The sequence below is a fragment of the Meles meles genome, chromosome 11 (assembly GCF_922984935.1).
Source record: "Meles meles chromosome 11, mMelMel3.1 paternal haplotype, whole genome shotgun sequence".
Lineage (NCBI taxonomy): Eukaryota > Metazoa > Chordata > Mammalia > Carnivora > Mustelidae > Meles > Meles meles.
The window spans coordinates 52,497,967-52,511,563 of record NC_060076.1 but is presented as its reverse complement, the minus strand read 5'-3'; the positions used below and the strand labels follow the sequence as shown (position 1 = coordinate 52,511,563).

Genomic DNA, 13,597 nt, shown 5'->3' with positions numbered 1-13,597 from the left:
TGCAGGGAGACTGCTTCCTCCTCTCTCTCTGCCTGCCTCTCTGCCTACTTGTGATCTCTCTCTCTGTCAAATAAATAAATAAAATCTTAAAAAAAATAAAAAATCAGGACTTCTAAAAGTCTGTTCCACTGAGGGACATTGCTCCAGAGGCTAAACCGGGGTGAAGCCCACACGGGGTCAGTGTGGCCCCAGGGCCCTCAGGATCACAGAAGGATCGGGGGTGTCGGAGTGTCGCAGAGCTCGCAGGTGTTAGAACGGAGAAGCTGGCTACAGAGACAGAGCCGAGGACTGAACTCTCAGCTCAGGGTTACCTTGAACCGGTCGCGGGCTGGGTGAGCTCGGAGCACGGCTGGAGGCTGGCGATACGAGAGTGATAGGGTGCTGTCCTCTGGGGGTGCACTGAGGAGTGGGGTCCCAGGCTCTCGGCTCCTCCGGGCCAGAGACTAGGAGGCCGCCATTTTCATTCCCATCCTCCGGAACTCTACGGAAAGCGTTCAGGGAACAGAAGCTCCCAAAAGGGAACCCGAGTGGTTTACTTAGTCCGGCCCCCGGTAAGGGCGGTGCAGTTCCGCCTGGGGCAAAGACACTTGAGAGTCACTACAACAGGCCCCTCCCCCAGAAGATCAACAAAATATCCAGCCAGGACGAACTTCATCTATCAAGGAAAGCAGGTTCAATACCTAGGACAGCAGCGGAATTCCAGAGGAGGAGAAAGCAAAGCATGGAACTCATGGCTTTCTCCCCATGATTCTTCAGTCTTGTGGTTAATTCAGTTTTTTTTTCCAGTTTTTTTTCTTTTTTCTTCTTCTGCTAAATTTTTAAAAATTTTTACCCTTTTATTTTTTAACGTTTTTTGACTAGTTTATCTAAAATACATATTTTTTCTTTCTTTTTTATATTTTTTCTTTGTTTTATTTTAAAAATCTTTTTCAGAACCTCTTTTTATCCCCTTTCTCCCCCCCCCCCCACAATTTGGGGTCTCTTCTGATTTGGTTACAGCGCATTTTTCTGGGGTCTTTGCCACCCTTTTAGTATTCTATTTGATCCTTCATATCCTCTTATCTGGAAAAAATGACAAGGTGGATAAATCACCACAAACAAAAGAACAAGAGGCAGTACCGAAGGCTAGGGACCTAATCAACACAGACATTGGTAATATGTCAGATCAAGAGTTCAGAATGATGATTCTGAAGGTTCTAGCCGGGCTCGAAAAAGGCATGGAAGATATTAGAGAAACCCTCTCTGGAGATATAAAAGCCCTTTCTGGAGAAATGAAAGAACTAACATCTGACCAAGTTGAAATCAAAAAAGCTATTAATGAGGTGCAATCAAAAATGGAGGCCTCACTGCTAGTATAAATGAGGCAGAAGAAAGAATTAGTGATATAGAAGACCAAATGACAGAGAATAAAGAAGCCAAGCAAAAGAGGGACAAACAGCTACTAGACCACGAGGGGAGAATTCGAGAGATAAGTGACACCATAAGACGAAACAACATTAGAATAATTGGGATTCCAGAAGAAGAAGAAACAGAGAGGGGAGCAGAAGGTCTATTGGAAAGAATTATTGGAGAGAATTTTCCTAATATGACAAAGGGAACAAGCATCAAAATCCAGGAGATGCAGAGAACCCCCCTCAAAGTCAACAAGAATAGGTCCACACCCAGTCACCTAATAGTAAAATTTACAAATCTTAGTGACAAAGAGAAAATCCTGAAAGCAGCCCGGGAAAAGAAGTCTGTAACATACAATGATAAAAATATTAGATTGGCAGCAGACTTATCCACAGAGACCTGGCAGGCCAGGAAGAGCTGGTATGATATATTCAGAGCACTAAACGAGAAAAATAGGCAGCCAAGAATACTCTATCCAGCTAGGCTATCATGGAAAATAGAAGGAGAGGTAAAAAGCTTCCAGGACAAACAAAAACTGAAAGAATTTGCAGACACCAAACCAGCTCTCCAGGAAATATTGAAAGGGGTCCTCTAAGCAAAGAGAGAGCCTAAAAGTAGTAGATCAGAAAGGTACAGAGACAATATACAGTAACAGTCACCTTACAGGCTAATAATGGCACTAAATTCATATCTCTCAATAGTTACCCTGAATGTTAATGGGCTAAATGCCCCAATCAGAAGACACAGGGTATCAGAATGGATAAAAAAACAAAACTCATCAATATGTTGCCTACAAGAAACTCATTTTAGATGCGAAGACACCTCCAGATTTAAAGTGAGGGGGTGGAAAACAATTTACCATGCTAATGGGCATCAGAAGAAAGCTGGGGTGGCAATCCTTATATCAGATCAATTAGATTTTAAGCCAAAGACTATAATAAGAAATGAGGAAGGACACTATATCCTACTCAAAGGGTCTGTCCAAGAAGAAGATCTAACAATTTTAAATATCTATGCCCCTAACGTGGGAGCAGCCAACTATATAAGCCAATTAATAACAAAATCAAAGAAACACATCAATAATAATACAATAATAGTAGGGGACGTTAACACTCCCCTCACTGAAATGGACAGATCATCCAAGCAAAAGATCAACAAGGAAATAAAGGCCTTAAATGACACACTGGACCAGATGGACATCACAGATCTATTCAGAACATTTCATCCCAAAGCACCAAAATACACATTCTTCTCTAGTGCACATGGAACCTTCTCCAGAATAGATCACATCCTGGGTCACAAATCAGGTCTTAACCAGTATCAAAAGATTGGGATCATTCCCTGCATATTTTCAGATGACAATGCTCTGAAGCTAGAACTCAATCACAAGAGGAAATTTGGAAAGAACCCAAATACATGGAGACTAAACAGCATCCTTCTAAAGAATGAATGGGTCAACCAGGAAATTAAAGAAGAATTGAAAAAAATTCATGGAAACAAATGATAATGTAAACACAATGGTTCAAAATCTGTGGGACACAGCAAAGGCAGTCCTGAGAGGAAAATATATAGCGGTACAAGCCTTTCTCAAGAAACAAGAAAGGTCTCAAGTACACAACCTAAACCTACACCTAAAGGAGCTGGAGAAAGAACAAGAAAGAAACCCTAAACCCCGCAGGAGAAGAGAAATCATAAAGATCAGAGCAGAAATCAATGAAATAGAAACCAAAAAAACAATAGAAAAAAATCAATGAAACTAGGAACTGGTTCTTTGAAAGAATCAATGAGATTGGTAAAACCCTGGCCAAACTTATCAAAAAGAAAAAAGAAAGGACCCAAATAAATAAAATCATGAATGTAAGAGGAGAGATCACAACTAACACCAAAGAAATACAGACAATTATAAGAACATACTATGAGCAACTCTACGCCAACAAATTGGACAATCTGGAAGAAATGGATGCATTCCTAGAGACATATAAACTACCACAACTGAAACAGGAAGAAATCGTAAACCTGAACAGGCCCATAACCAGTAAGGAGATTGAAACTGTCATCAAAAATCTCCAAACAAACCAAAGCCCAGGGCCAGACGGCTTCCCAGGGGAATTCTACCAAACATTTAAAGAAGAACTAATGCCTATTCTCCTGAAACTGTTCCAAAAAATAGAAACAGAAGGAAAACTTCCGAACTCATTTTATGAGTCCAGCATCACCTTGATCCCAAAACCAGACAAGGATCCCACCAAAAAAGAGAACTACAGACCAATATCCTTGATGAACACAGATGCAAAAATTCTCACCAAAATACTAGCCAATAGGATTCAACAGTACATTAAAAGGATTATTCACCACGATCAAGTGGGATTTATTCCAGGGCTGCAGGGTTGGTTCAACATCCGCAAATCAATCAATGTGATAGAACACATTAACAAAAGAAAGAACAAGAACCATATGATACTCTCAATAGATGCTGAAAAGCATTTGACAAAGTACAGCATCCCTTCCTGATCAAAACTCTTCAAAGTGTTGGGATAGAGGGCACATACCTCAATATTATCAAAGCCATCTATGAAAAACCCACTGCAAATATCATTCTCAATGGAGAAAAACTGAAAGCTTTTCCGCCAAGGTCAGGAACACGGCAGGGATGTCCATTATCACCACTGCTATTCAACATAGTACTAGAAGTTCTAGCCTCAGCAATCAGACAACAAAAAGAAATTAAAGGCATCCAAATCGGCAAAGTAGAAGTCAAACTATCACTCTTCACAGGTGATATGATACTATATGTGGACAATCCAAAAGACTCCACTCCAAAACTGCTAGAACTTGTACAGGAATTCAGTAAAGTGTCAGGATATAAAATCAATGCACAGAAATCAGATGCATTTCTGTACACCAACAACAAGACAGAAGAAAGAGAAATTAAGGAGTCAATCCCATTTACAATTGTACCCAAAACTATAAGATACCTAGGAATAAACCTAACCAAAGAGGCTAAGAAACTATACACAGAAAATTATAAAGTACTCATGAAAGAAATTGGGGAAGACACAAAGAAATGGAAAAATGTTCCATGCTCCTGGATTGGAAGAATAAATATTGTGAAAATGTCCATGCTACCTAAAGAAATCTACACATTCAATGCAATCCCAATCAAAATACCATCCATTTTTTTCAAAGAAATGGAACAAATAATCCTCAAATTTATATGGAACCAGAAAAGACCTTGAATAGCCAAAGGAATATTGAAAAAGAAAGCCAAAGTTGGTGGCATCACAATTCCAGACTTCAAGCTCTATTACAAAGCTGTCATCATCAAGACAGCATGGTACTGGCACAAAAACAGACACATAGATCAGTGGAACAGAATAGAGAGCCCAGAAATCGACCCTCAACTCTGTGGTCAACTAATCTTCGACAAAGCAGGAAAGAATGTCCAATGGAAAAAAGACAGCCTCTTCAATAAATGGTGCTGGGAAAATTGGACAGCCACATGCAGAAAAATGAAATAGGACCACTTCCTTACACCATGCATGAAAACAGACTCAGTGGATGAAGGACCTCAATTTGAGAAAGGAATCCATCAAAATCCTTGAGAATGCAGGCAGCAACCTCTTCGACCTCAGCCACAGCAACATCTTCCTAGGAACATCGGCAAAGGCAAGGGAAGCAAGGGCAAAAATGAACTATTGGGATTTCATGAAGAACAAAAGCTTTTGCACAGCAAAGGAAACAGTTAACAGAACCAAAAAACAACTGACAGAATGGGAGAAGATATTTGAAAACGACATATCAGATAAAGGGCTAGTATCCAAAATCTATAGCAAACTCAACACCCAAAGAACAAACAATCCAATCAAGAAATGGGCAGCGGATATGAACAGACATTTCTGCAAAGAAGACATCCAGATGGCCAACAGACACATGAAAAAGTGCTCCACATCACTCGGCATCAGGGAAATACAAATCAAAACCACAATGAGATATCACCTCACACCAGTCAGAATGGCTAAAATTAACAAGTCAGGAAATGACAGATGCTGGCGAGGATGCGGAGAAGGGGGAACCCTCCTCCACTGTTGGTGGGAATGCAAGCTGGTGCAACCACTCTGGAAAACAGCATGGAGGTTCCTCAAAATGTTGAAAATAGAACTACCCTATGACCCAGCAATTGCACTACTGCCATTTACCCTAAAGATACAAACGCAGTGATCCGAAGGGGCACGTGTACCCGAATGTTTATAGCAGCAATGTCTACAATAGCCAAACTATGGAAAGAACCTAGATGTCCATCAACAGATGAATGGATAAAGAAGAGGTGGTATATATACACAATGGAATACTATGCAGCCATCAAAAGAAATGAAATCTTGCCATTTGCGACGACGTGGATGGAACTAGAGGGTATCATGCTTAGTGAAATAAGTCAATCGGACAAAGACAACTATCATATGATCTCCCTGATATGAGGATGTGGAGATGCAACATGGGGGGTTAGGGGGATAGGAGAAGAATAAATGAAACAAGATGGGATTGGGAGGGAGACAAACCATAAATGACTCTTAATCTCACAAAACAAACGGGGGGTTGCTGGGGGGAGGGGGTTATGGACATTGGGGACTGTATGTGCTATCGTGAGTGCTGTGAAGTGTGTGAACCTGGTGATTCACAGACCTGTACCCCTGGGGATAAAAATACATTATATGTTTATAAAAAAAAAAGAAAAAAAAATGAAATCTGATATATGTATTGCTACCCCAACTTTATTTTTCCCACTTCCATTTGCTTGGAGTATCTTTTTCCATTTCTTCATTTTCCATCTGTGGGTGTCTGTAGGTCTAAAGTGAATCTCTTGTAGTCAGATACATATGAGTCTTATTTTTTATCTATTCAGTTAGGTCATGTCTGTTTACATTAAAAATAATTATTGATAGGTATGTACTTAATGCCATTTTGTTAAAATTGTTTTCTCATTATTTTGTAGTTGTTCTCTGTTACTTTCTTTTTTGCTCTCCTCCCTTGTGGTCTGATGCATTTTTTTTTTAATGACATGCTTGGATTCCTTTTTCTTTTCTCTTTTCTTGTCTTATTATCTTGGTTGCCATCTGTTTTCCTATCTCCCCGAAAACTGATTTGTTCTTTTGCATTCTGTAATCTGCTGTTGATTCCCTGTAGTGTATTTTTCATTTTAGTTCTTATATTCTTCAACTCTGATTGGTTATTTTTTATCTTTTCTGTCTCTTTGTTGAAATTTTCTTTGAGTACATCCACTTTTCTCTTAAGTCCAGTAAGTATCTTCATGACCATTATTTTGAACTCTTTATCAGGCATATTGCTTATCTGTTTCATTTAGTTTTTTTTTCTGTGATTTTGTTTTTCTTTCATTTGTGACATATTCCTCCTTGTCTTCATTTTTCCAACACTGTGTTTTTTTCTGTGCTCAGTATGCTAGCTACATCTCCTGGTATTAAAAGTAATGAACTTATATAGAAGGGGTTCTGTGGTGCCCTGTAGAAAATCTTCCTGGTCACCGGGATATCTCCTCTGTGGGCTGCATGTGTTCTTCTGTTGTAGCTGAGTTGCAGTTATTGTGGGTATGGTGGTGAGTGGGGTTGGCTCTCATCCTTGCTAGTTTCAAGGACTCACTTCACCTGCTGTAGGCACACTGGGCAGGGTTTGCTTTCCATGTTGTTGAGAGGCCCAGCTATAGTCGTGATGGGCTTGCTGGTGGGTGGAGCTGGCTCTTTGCTCACGTCTCTGTAATTAGCCACTGTGACAGCTTCATGTCCACCAATGGTCAGGGCCTGCTTCTTGTGCTGCCACATACGGAGCCTAGCTTCAAGAACTGTTGGTGTACTCGTCTGTGGGTTTATATTCTCCCATCACTGGTGCAGGAGTTACTTTGTAGGGGCTCTGGTTCTGGCTGGGGCTGTGTATTGGGTGTGGCAGGGCAGGACTCACTTTATAGGGGTGCTTGCTGAGGCAGGCAAGTTAGGTGGGGCACGTGGTGCTAGTAAGGTTAGAGGAGTGTGTTGAATTCCTTCCTACAAGCATCCGGCTATTGCCACTGGTGGCGGGCAAGAAAAATGGCACCTACCAGCACTTTGTTCCTGAAAAAATCTCCTGCAGATCCCTACCCCTCCAGTACACCTCCTAAAACTAGTCACTAAATCTCCTTTATGTAGTCACTCCTAGATTTAGTCACTAAATCTCCCTGGTGCTTTTTGAACTGGTGCATCTGTGCCATGTCTGATGCTGTCTCTCTAGTAGTGGAGCCATGGTTTCATAGAGCCTTCCAGTTCTCCTAGAGTTAAGCTCCGCTGATTTTTTAAAGCTCCCGAGTTAAGCCCCATTGGTTTTCAAAGCCAGACATAATGGGGACTCATCTTCCCATTGCAGGTCCATAGAGCTGGGGGTTCCTGGTATAGGTTCTGATCCCCTCATTTCTTCATGTGTATGATATTCTTCCCGTTTGTGATTAGTCAGACTAGGCCTTTTGTTCCTCACCATGTCTCTGCCCTTCCCTCCCTCTTTGATGTGGTCTTCCCTGTCTGAATAGTTATGGAAGATCTGTTCTACCACTTTGCAGGTTGTTTTTAGTTAGTTGCAGTACATATAGTTCTTGCCCCAGTGTGTTGTCTGACAAGGTGAGTGTGAGCTCTGACATCTTCCCCAGGTTCCTGTGTTTAAAAATGCCACGCAGTAGTTCTGTTTTAATTTTTTTAGGAACGTCCATACTGTTTTCCATAGTGGTTGTACCAATTTACATCCCCACCAAAAGAACACAGGGTTTCTATTTTTGTTGTACCCTTCCCAATAGTTGTTATCTCCTTGTCTTTTTGATGATGGCCATTCTAATGGGTGTGAGGTGATCTCTTTTTTTTTTTTTAATTTGCATTTCCACAGTGATTAATGATTAGAACACCTTTTCATTTATCTATTGGCCTTTAATGCCTTGTTTGGGGAGATAACAATTTAGGCCCTCTTTCTACTTTTTAAATGCATTGAGTTGAATGACTTTTTTTTTTTTTTACATATTTTGCATATTAACCCTTTATTAGCTATATGATCTGTAAATATTCTTTAATTCTTTTTTTTCCCCCTATTCTTTAATTCTTTAGGTTGCCTTTTCATTTTATTGATTGATTGTTTTGCTGTGCATAAGCTTCCTAGTTTGATGTAGTCCCACTTCTTGATATTTGCTTTGTTGCTTATGCTTTTGATCCCATATCCAAAAATTGTTGCCAAGATCATTTTCAAGGAGTATCTTCTTCATTTTCTTTTAGGAATTTTATGGCTTTAGTTCTTTAAATCTTTAAGCTACTCCAAGTTCATTTTTGTAAGTGGTATAAAATAGGGGTACAAATTCACTCTGCTTGTGATTTTCCAGTTTTGTCAAAACCATTTATTAAAGAGGCATGTCTTTCTTCATTGCATATTCTTGGCTCCCTTAATGGCCACATATGTTTGGTTTTATATCTGACCCTTGATTGTATATCGTTGGTTGTATCTATTTTTATGCCGGGTCCTTACTATTTTGATTATTATAGTTTCATATATAGTTTGAAAATAGGAAGTGTGATGCCTCCTGTCTTCTTTTTGTTTCTCAGGATTGATTTATGAATGCAGATCTTTTATGGTTCCATACAAGTTTTAGTATTGTTTCTTTTCTATTTCTGTGAAAAGCAACTTTGGAATTTAGATAGGGGTTTTGAATCTATAGATGACTTTGGATAGTATGGACAATTTAACAATATTAATTACCCCAGTCCAGGAACGTGGGCTAGTCTTTCCATTTGTCCTTTTCAGTTTCTTTCATCAATGTCATGTAGTTTTAATTGTACAGGTCTTTCACTTTCTAGTTTATATTTATGTTTTTGATGCTGCTGTGAATGGAATTGTTTTATTTCCTTTTAGTTGTTTCCTTTAGTTATTTCCTTTAGTTGTTGGTGTATAGAAACACAACCGATCTCTGTGTGATAATTTGGTTTCCTTCAACTTTACTGAATTCATTGATTAGTCCTACCAGGTTTTTTTGGTGGCTTTGGATTTTCTGCATATAAGATCATAACATCTGGAAACGAAGGCAGTATTTCTTCTTTCTTTCCAATTTGGGTGCCTTTTATTTCTTTTTTCTTGCCTGATTGTTCTGGCTAGGATCTCCTATACTATGATGAATAGTAGTGAGAGTGTGCGCCCTTTCTTATTACTGATTATAGAGAGAAAGTTTTCAGTCTTTTACTGCTGAATATTATGTTAGCTGTGGGCTCGTCATATATGTCCCTTATCATGTTGAGGTATATTCCTTCGATACCCAATTGTTGAGTGTGTTTTTTTTTTTTTTTCATGAAAGATGTAGTTTGCTAATGCTTTATCTGCATTTATTGAGAATATTATTATATTAATTTTATCCTTCATTCTTTTAATGTGGTGTTTCACATTTATTGCTTTTCGTATACTGAGCCATCCTTGTATCCCAATGACAAATATCTCTTGGTTTTGTATGATTCTTTTAATATGTTGATAAATTTGGCTTGCTAGTATTTTGTTGAGGCCTTTTGCATCTGTATTTATCAGGAATATTGGTCTGCACTTTTCTTGTAGTTCCCTTGTCTTATTTTGGTATCAGAGTAATGCTGGATTAACAAAGTGAATTTAGATGTGTCTTCTTTTCTTTAATTCTTTTTTTAAAAGATTTTATTTATTTATTTGATGGACAGAGATCACAAGTAGGCAGAGAGGCAGGCAGAGAGAGAGAGAGAAGGGAGGAAGCATGCTCCCTGCTAAGCAGAGAGCCTGATGTGGGGCTCCATCCCAGAACCCTGGGATCATGACCTGAGCTAAAGGCAGAGATTTTAACTTACTGAGCCACCCAGGAACCCCTCTTTTCTTTAATTCTTTGTAAGAGTTTTTGAAGGGCTGGTGTTAATTCTCTAAGTATTTGGTAGAATTCATCAGTGAACTATTAGGACCTCAGCTTTTCTTTGTTGGGAGGTTTTGATTTAATTCAATCTCCGTTCTCATCATAGGTCTTTCCATATTTACTCTTTCTTTGTGATTAAGTCTTAAGTTGTCTTTTACTGGAATTTATCCTTTTCTCTAAGTTATCCATTTTGTTGGCATTCAATTTTTATATAGTCTCTAATGTCCTTTGTTTGCTGGGTTTCTTGTAATGTGTCTTGTTTCATTTGTAATTTCATTTGAGTCTTCTTTTTTGTTAGTCTTTCTAAAGGTTTGTCTATTTTGTTTAAATCAACTCTTAGTTTCTTTGATTTTTCTAGAGTCTGTATTTCATTTGTTTCTGCCTTAATCTTTATTATTTCCTTCCTTCTTCTACCTTTTGCCTTAATTTATTCTTTTTCAGGTTCCTTGAGGTGTAAAGTTATGTTGTTTGAGATCTTCTTTCTTATTATAGGTATTTATTGCTATGTACCTCACTTCAGAACTGCTCTTGTTGCTTCCCCAAAATTTTAGTGTGTTGTGATTTTTTTCGTTTCTCTCAAATTATATTTGATTTCTTTTGACTTGTTAGTTGTTGAGGAGTATGTTATTTTTCTCATATTTGTGAATTTCCCTGTTTCCTTCTGTTATTGATTTTCAGTTTCATGTCATTGTGCTTGGAAGAGATTCTTGGTAATGACTTAAGTCTTCTTAAATTTGTTAAAACTTGTTTTATGGTATAATATATGGTCTATCCTGTTTTGTATGGATTTGGGAAGAATTTATACTTTGCTGATCTTGTATGACATGTTGTGTATATGTGCTGTAGTTAGGTCTGCTTGGTCCTAACACTGACCATGTGAAGAACCAGTTGGTGTTATTGAAGCCCACTGTTTTCTTATTGATTCTCTTTCTGGATGTTTTATCCATTGGTTGAGTTCAGTTATTGAAATCACCTATTGTTATCATATTACTGTATATTTCTCACTTAAGTCCTGTTACTGTTTGCTTCATATATTAAGGTGCTCCAGTGTTGAGGGCCTACATGTTTACAATTGTTACATCTTCTTGATGAATTGAACCCTTTATCATTATATAATGACCTTATTTGTCTCTTGTGACAGTTTTGGCTTAAAGTCTATTTTGCACGATGTATATATATATATATATATATATATATACACATATATATATATTTTGCATGATATATGTGTGTGTGTGTATATATCTATGTGTGTATATATATACTTAAAGTCTGTTTTGCACTATATATATATATTTTTTTTTTTTTTTTCATTCTATAGGTGTCCTTTAAGGTAAATTGAGACTCTTCGTAGCAGCATATTGTGAAGTTTTTGTTTTTTTTTAAACCATTGGACTCTCTGTGTTTTGTTTGTAGAATTTAATTCATTTACATTTAAAGTAATTATTGATAGGTAAGTCCTTACTATTGCCATCTCATTAATTTTTTTTTCTGGCTGATTTTTTGTTCCTCTCTTCCTTTATTGCTGTCTTACTTTGTGATTTAATGATTTTCTGTAAATGATATGCTTTGATTTTTTTTTTCCTCTGTGTCATTTGTCTATCTACTGCAAGTTTTTTCTTTGTGGTTACCATGAAGTTTATGGAAAATGCAATTAGTTATAATAGTGCTTTTTAAGCTGATAACAGTGTAACTTCAGCTTCATAAAAGCCTACTCTTTTACTTCCTGTACCCTCACAATATTGTGCATGGCCATCCTTTGTATCTTTTTATATTTTATATCCATTAGCCAATTATTGTATTTATATTTATTTTTAATACTTTTACCTTTTAAAGTTTATACTACAATTCAAAGTAATTTCAGAACACCATTATTAAGAGTATTCTAAATCTGACTATATCCTTACCTTTACCAGTTGGTGTTATAATTTCTTGTGTTTTCTTGTTAGTGTTCATCTGTTTCCATTTAAAGAGGTCCCTTTAGCATTTCTTGTAAGGTAGATCTACTGGTGATGAATTTCCTCGGCTTTTGTTTTTCTGAGAAGGTCTGTATTTCTCCTTCATTTCTGAAGGACAGCTTTGCTGGGTATAGTTTCTTGGTTGGCACTTTTTTTCTTGTAGAACTTTGAGTAAAGCATCTTACTCTTTCCTGGCCTGCAAGATCTGTTCTGAAAAATCCACTGAGGGCCTTATAATATTTATTTACATGTTAGGAGTTGCTTTTCTGTTGGTGTTTTTAAAATTCTGTATTTGTCTTTGATTTTTGAGAACTTTGCTAAACTGTGTCTCTGTGATTTTGATTGGAGTTTTTACAGCTTCGTGATTTAGGAAGTTTTCACCTATTGTTTAAAAAAGCTTTCTAAACCCCCCCACCCCCTTTTCTTCTTCGTTGACTTCCATAATACATATAGTGATTATTTAAAATGGTATTCCATACATTCCATATGTTTTCTTCATTTTTAATCCCCTCTCCAACTGGATATTTGAATGATTTGTCTTCAGTTTCACATATTCTTTTTAATGCTTGATTATGTCTTCTCTTGACTATTGCATTTTTTCATTTTGTTCATTGTATTCTTCAGCTCCAGAATTTGTTTCATTTTTTATGGATTCTTTCTCTTTTGTTAAAGTTCTTGGTTTTTTTATGTATTGTTTTCCTCATCTTATTTAGTTGCCTATGTGTGTTCTCTTATAGTGTGCCCAGCTTTTTAAAAACATTTATTTTGAGGGGCGCCTGGTTGGTTCAGTGGGTTAAGCCTCTGCCTTTGGCTCAGGTCATGATCTCAGGGTCCTGGGATTGAGCCCCGCATTAGGCTCTCTGCCCAGCAGGGAGCCTGCTCCACCCCCCCCCCCCTTGCCTGCCTCTCTGCCTACTTGTGATCTCTGTCAAATAAATAAATAAAATCTTTAAAAAAATTTATTTTGAAAGTCTTAACAGGCAATTAATTGATAATTATTTCCTTGTAGTTGGTCACTTGAAAATTTTTATCTCTTTGGTTTTGTCATGTTTCCTTCATTTTCATGTTCCTTGAAGTCTTGCATTGCTGTCTTCATGTTTGAAGGAGCTATCACCTCCTTTAGTCTTGATTGATAGACTGAGAGAGAAAGAACTTCCCTAGTTAGCCTGGTTAGGGATTTGGGAGTTTCTCAGACTTTTTTTTATGCATATTCTAACCATATCCTCTTGTTCTGCCTTGAGGATAGTTGTTAGAATTCTGTTTTCTTTTGATTCTGCATAGCCAGCTCATATGGTGAGAGTCTTTTTTTTTTTACCTA

General features: G+C 37.6%; 1 protein-coding gene and 1 pseudogene across 8 annotated transcripts in view; one reads left to right on the top strand and one right to left on the bottom strand.

Moving 5' to 3' along the window:
- Positions 1 to 7,223, bottom strand: part of LOC123953057 — a 47,651-nt pseudogene extending 40,428 nt beyond the window's left edge.
- The window catches only part of CNTLN (centlein), a 299,263-nt gene that overhangs the window by 55,202 nt on the left and 230,464 nt on the right, over positions 1 to 13,597 (top strand). The window lies entirely within an intron of this gene.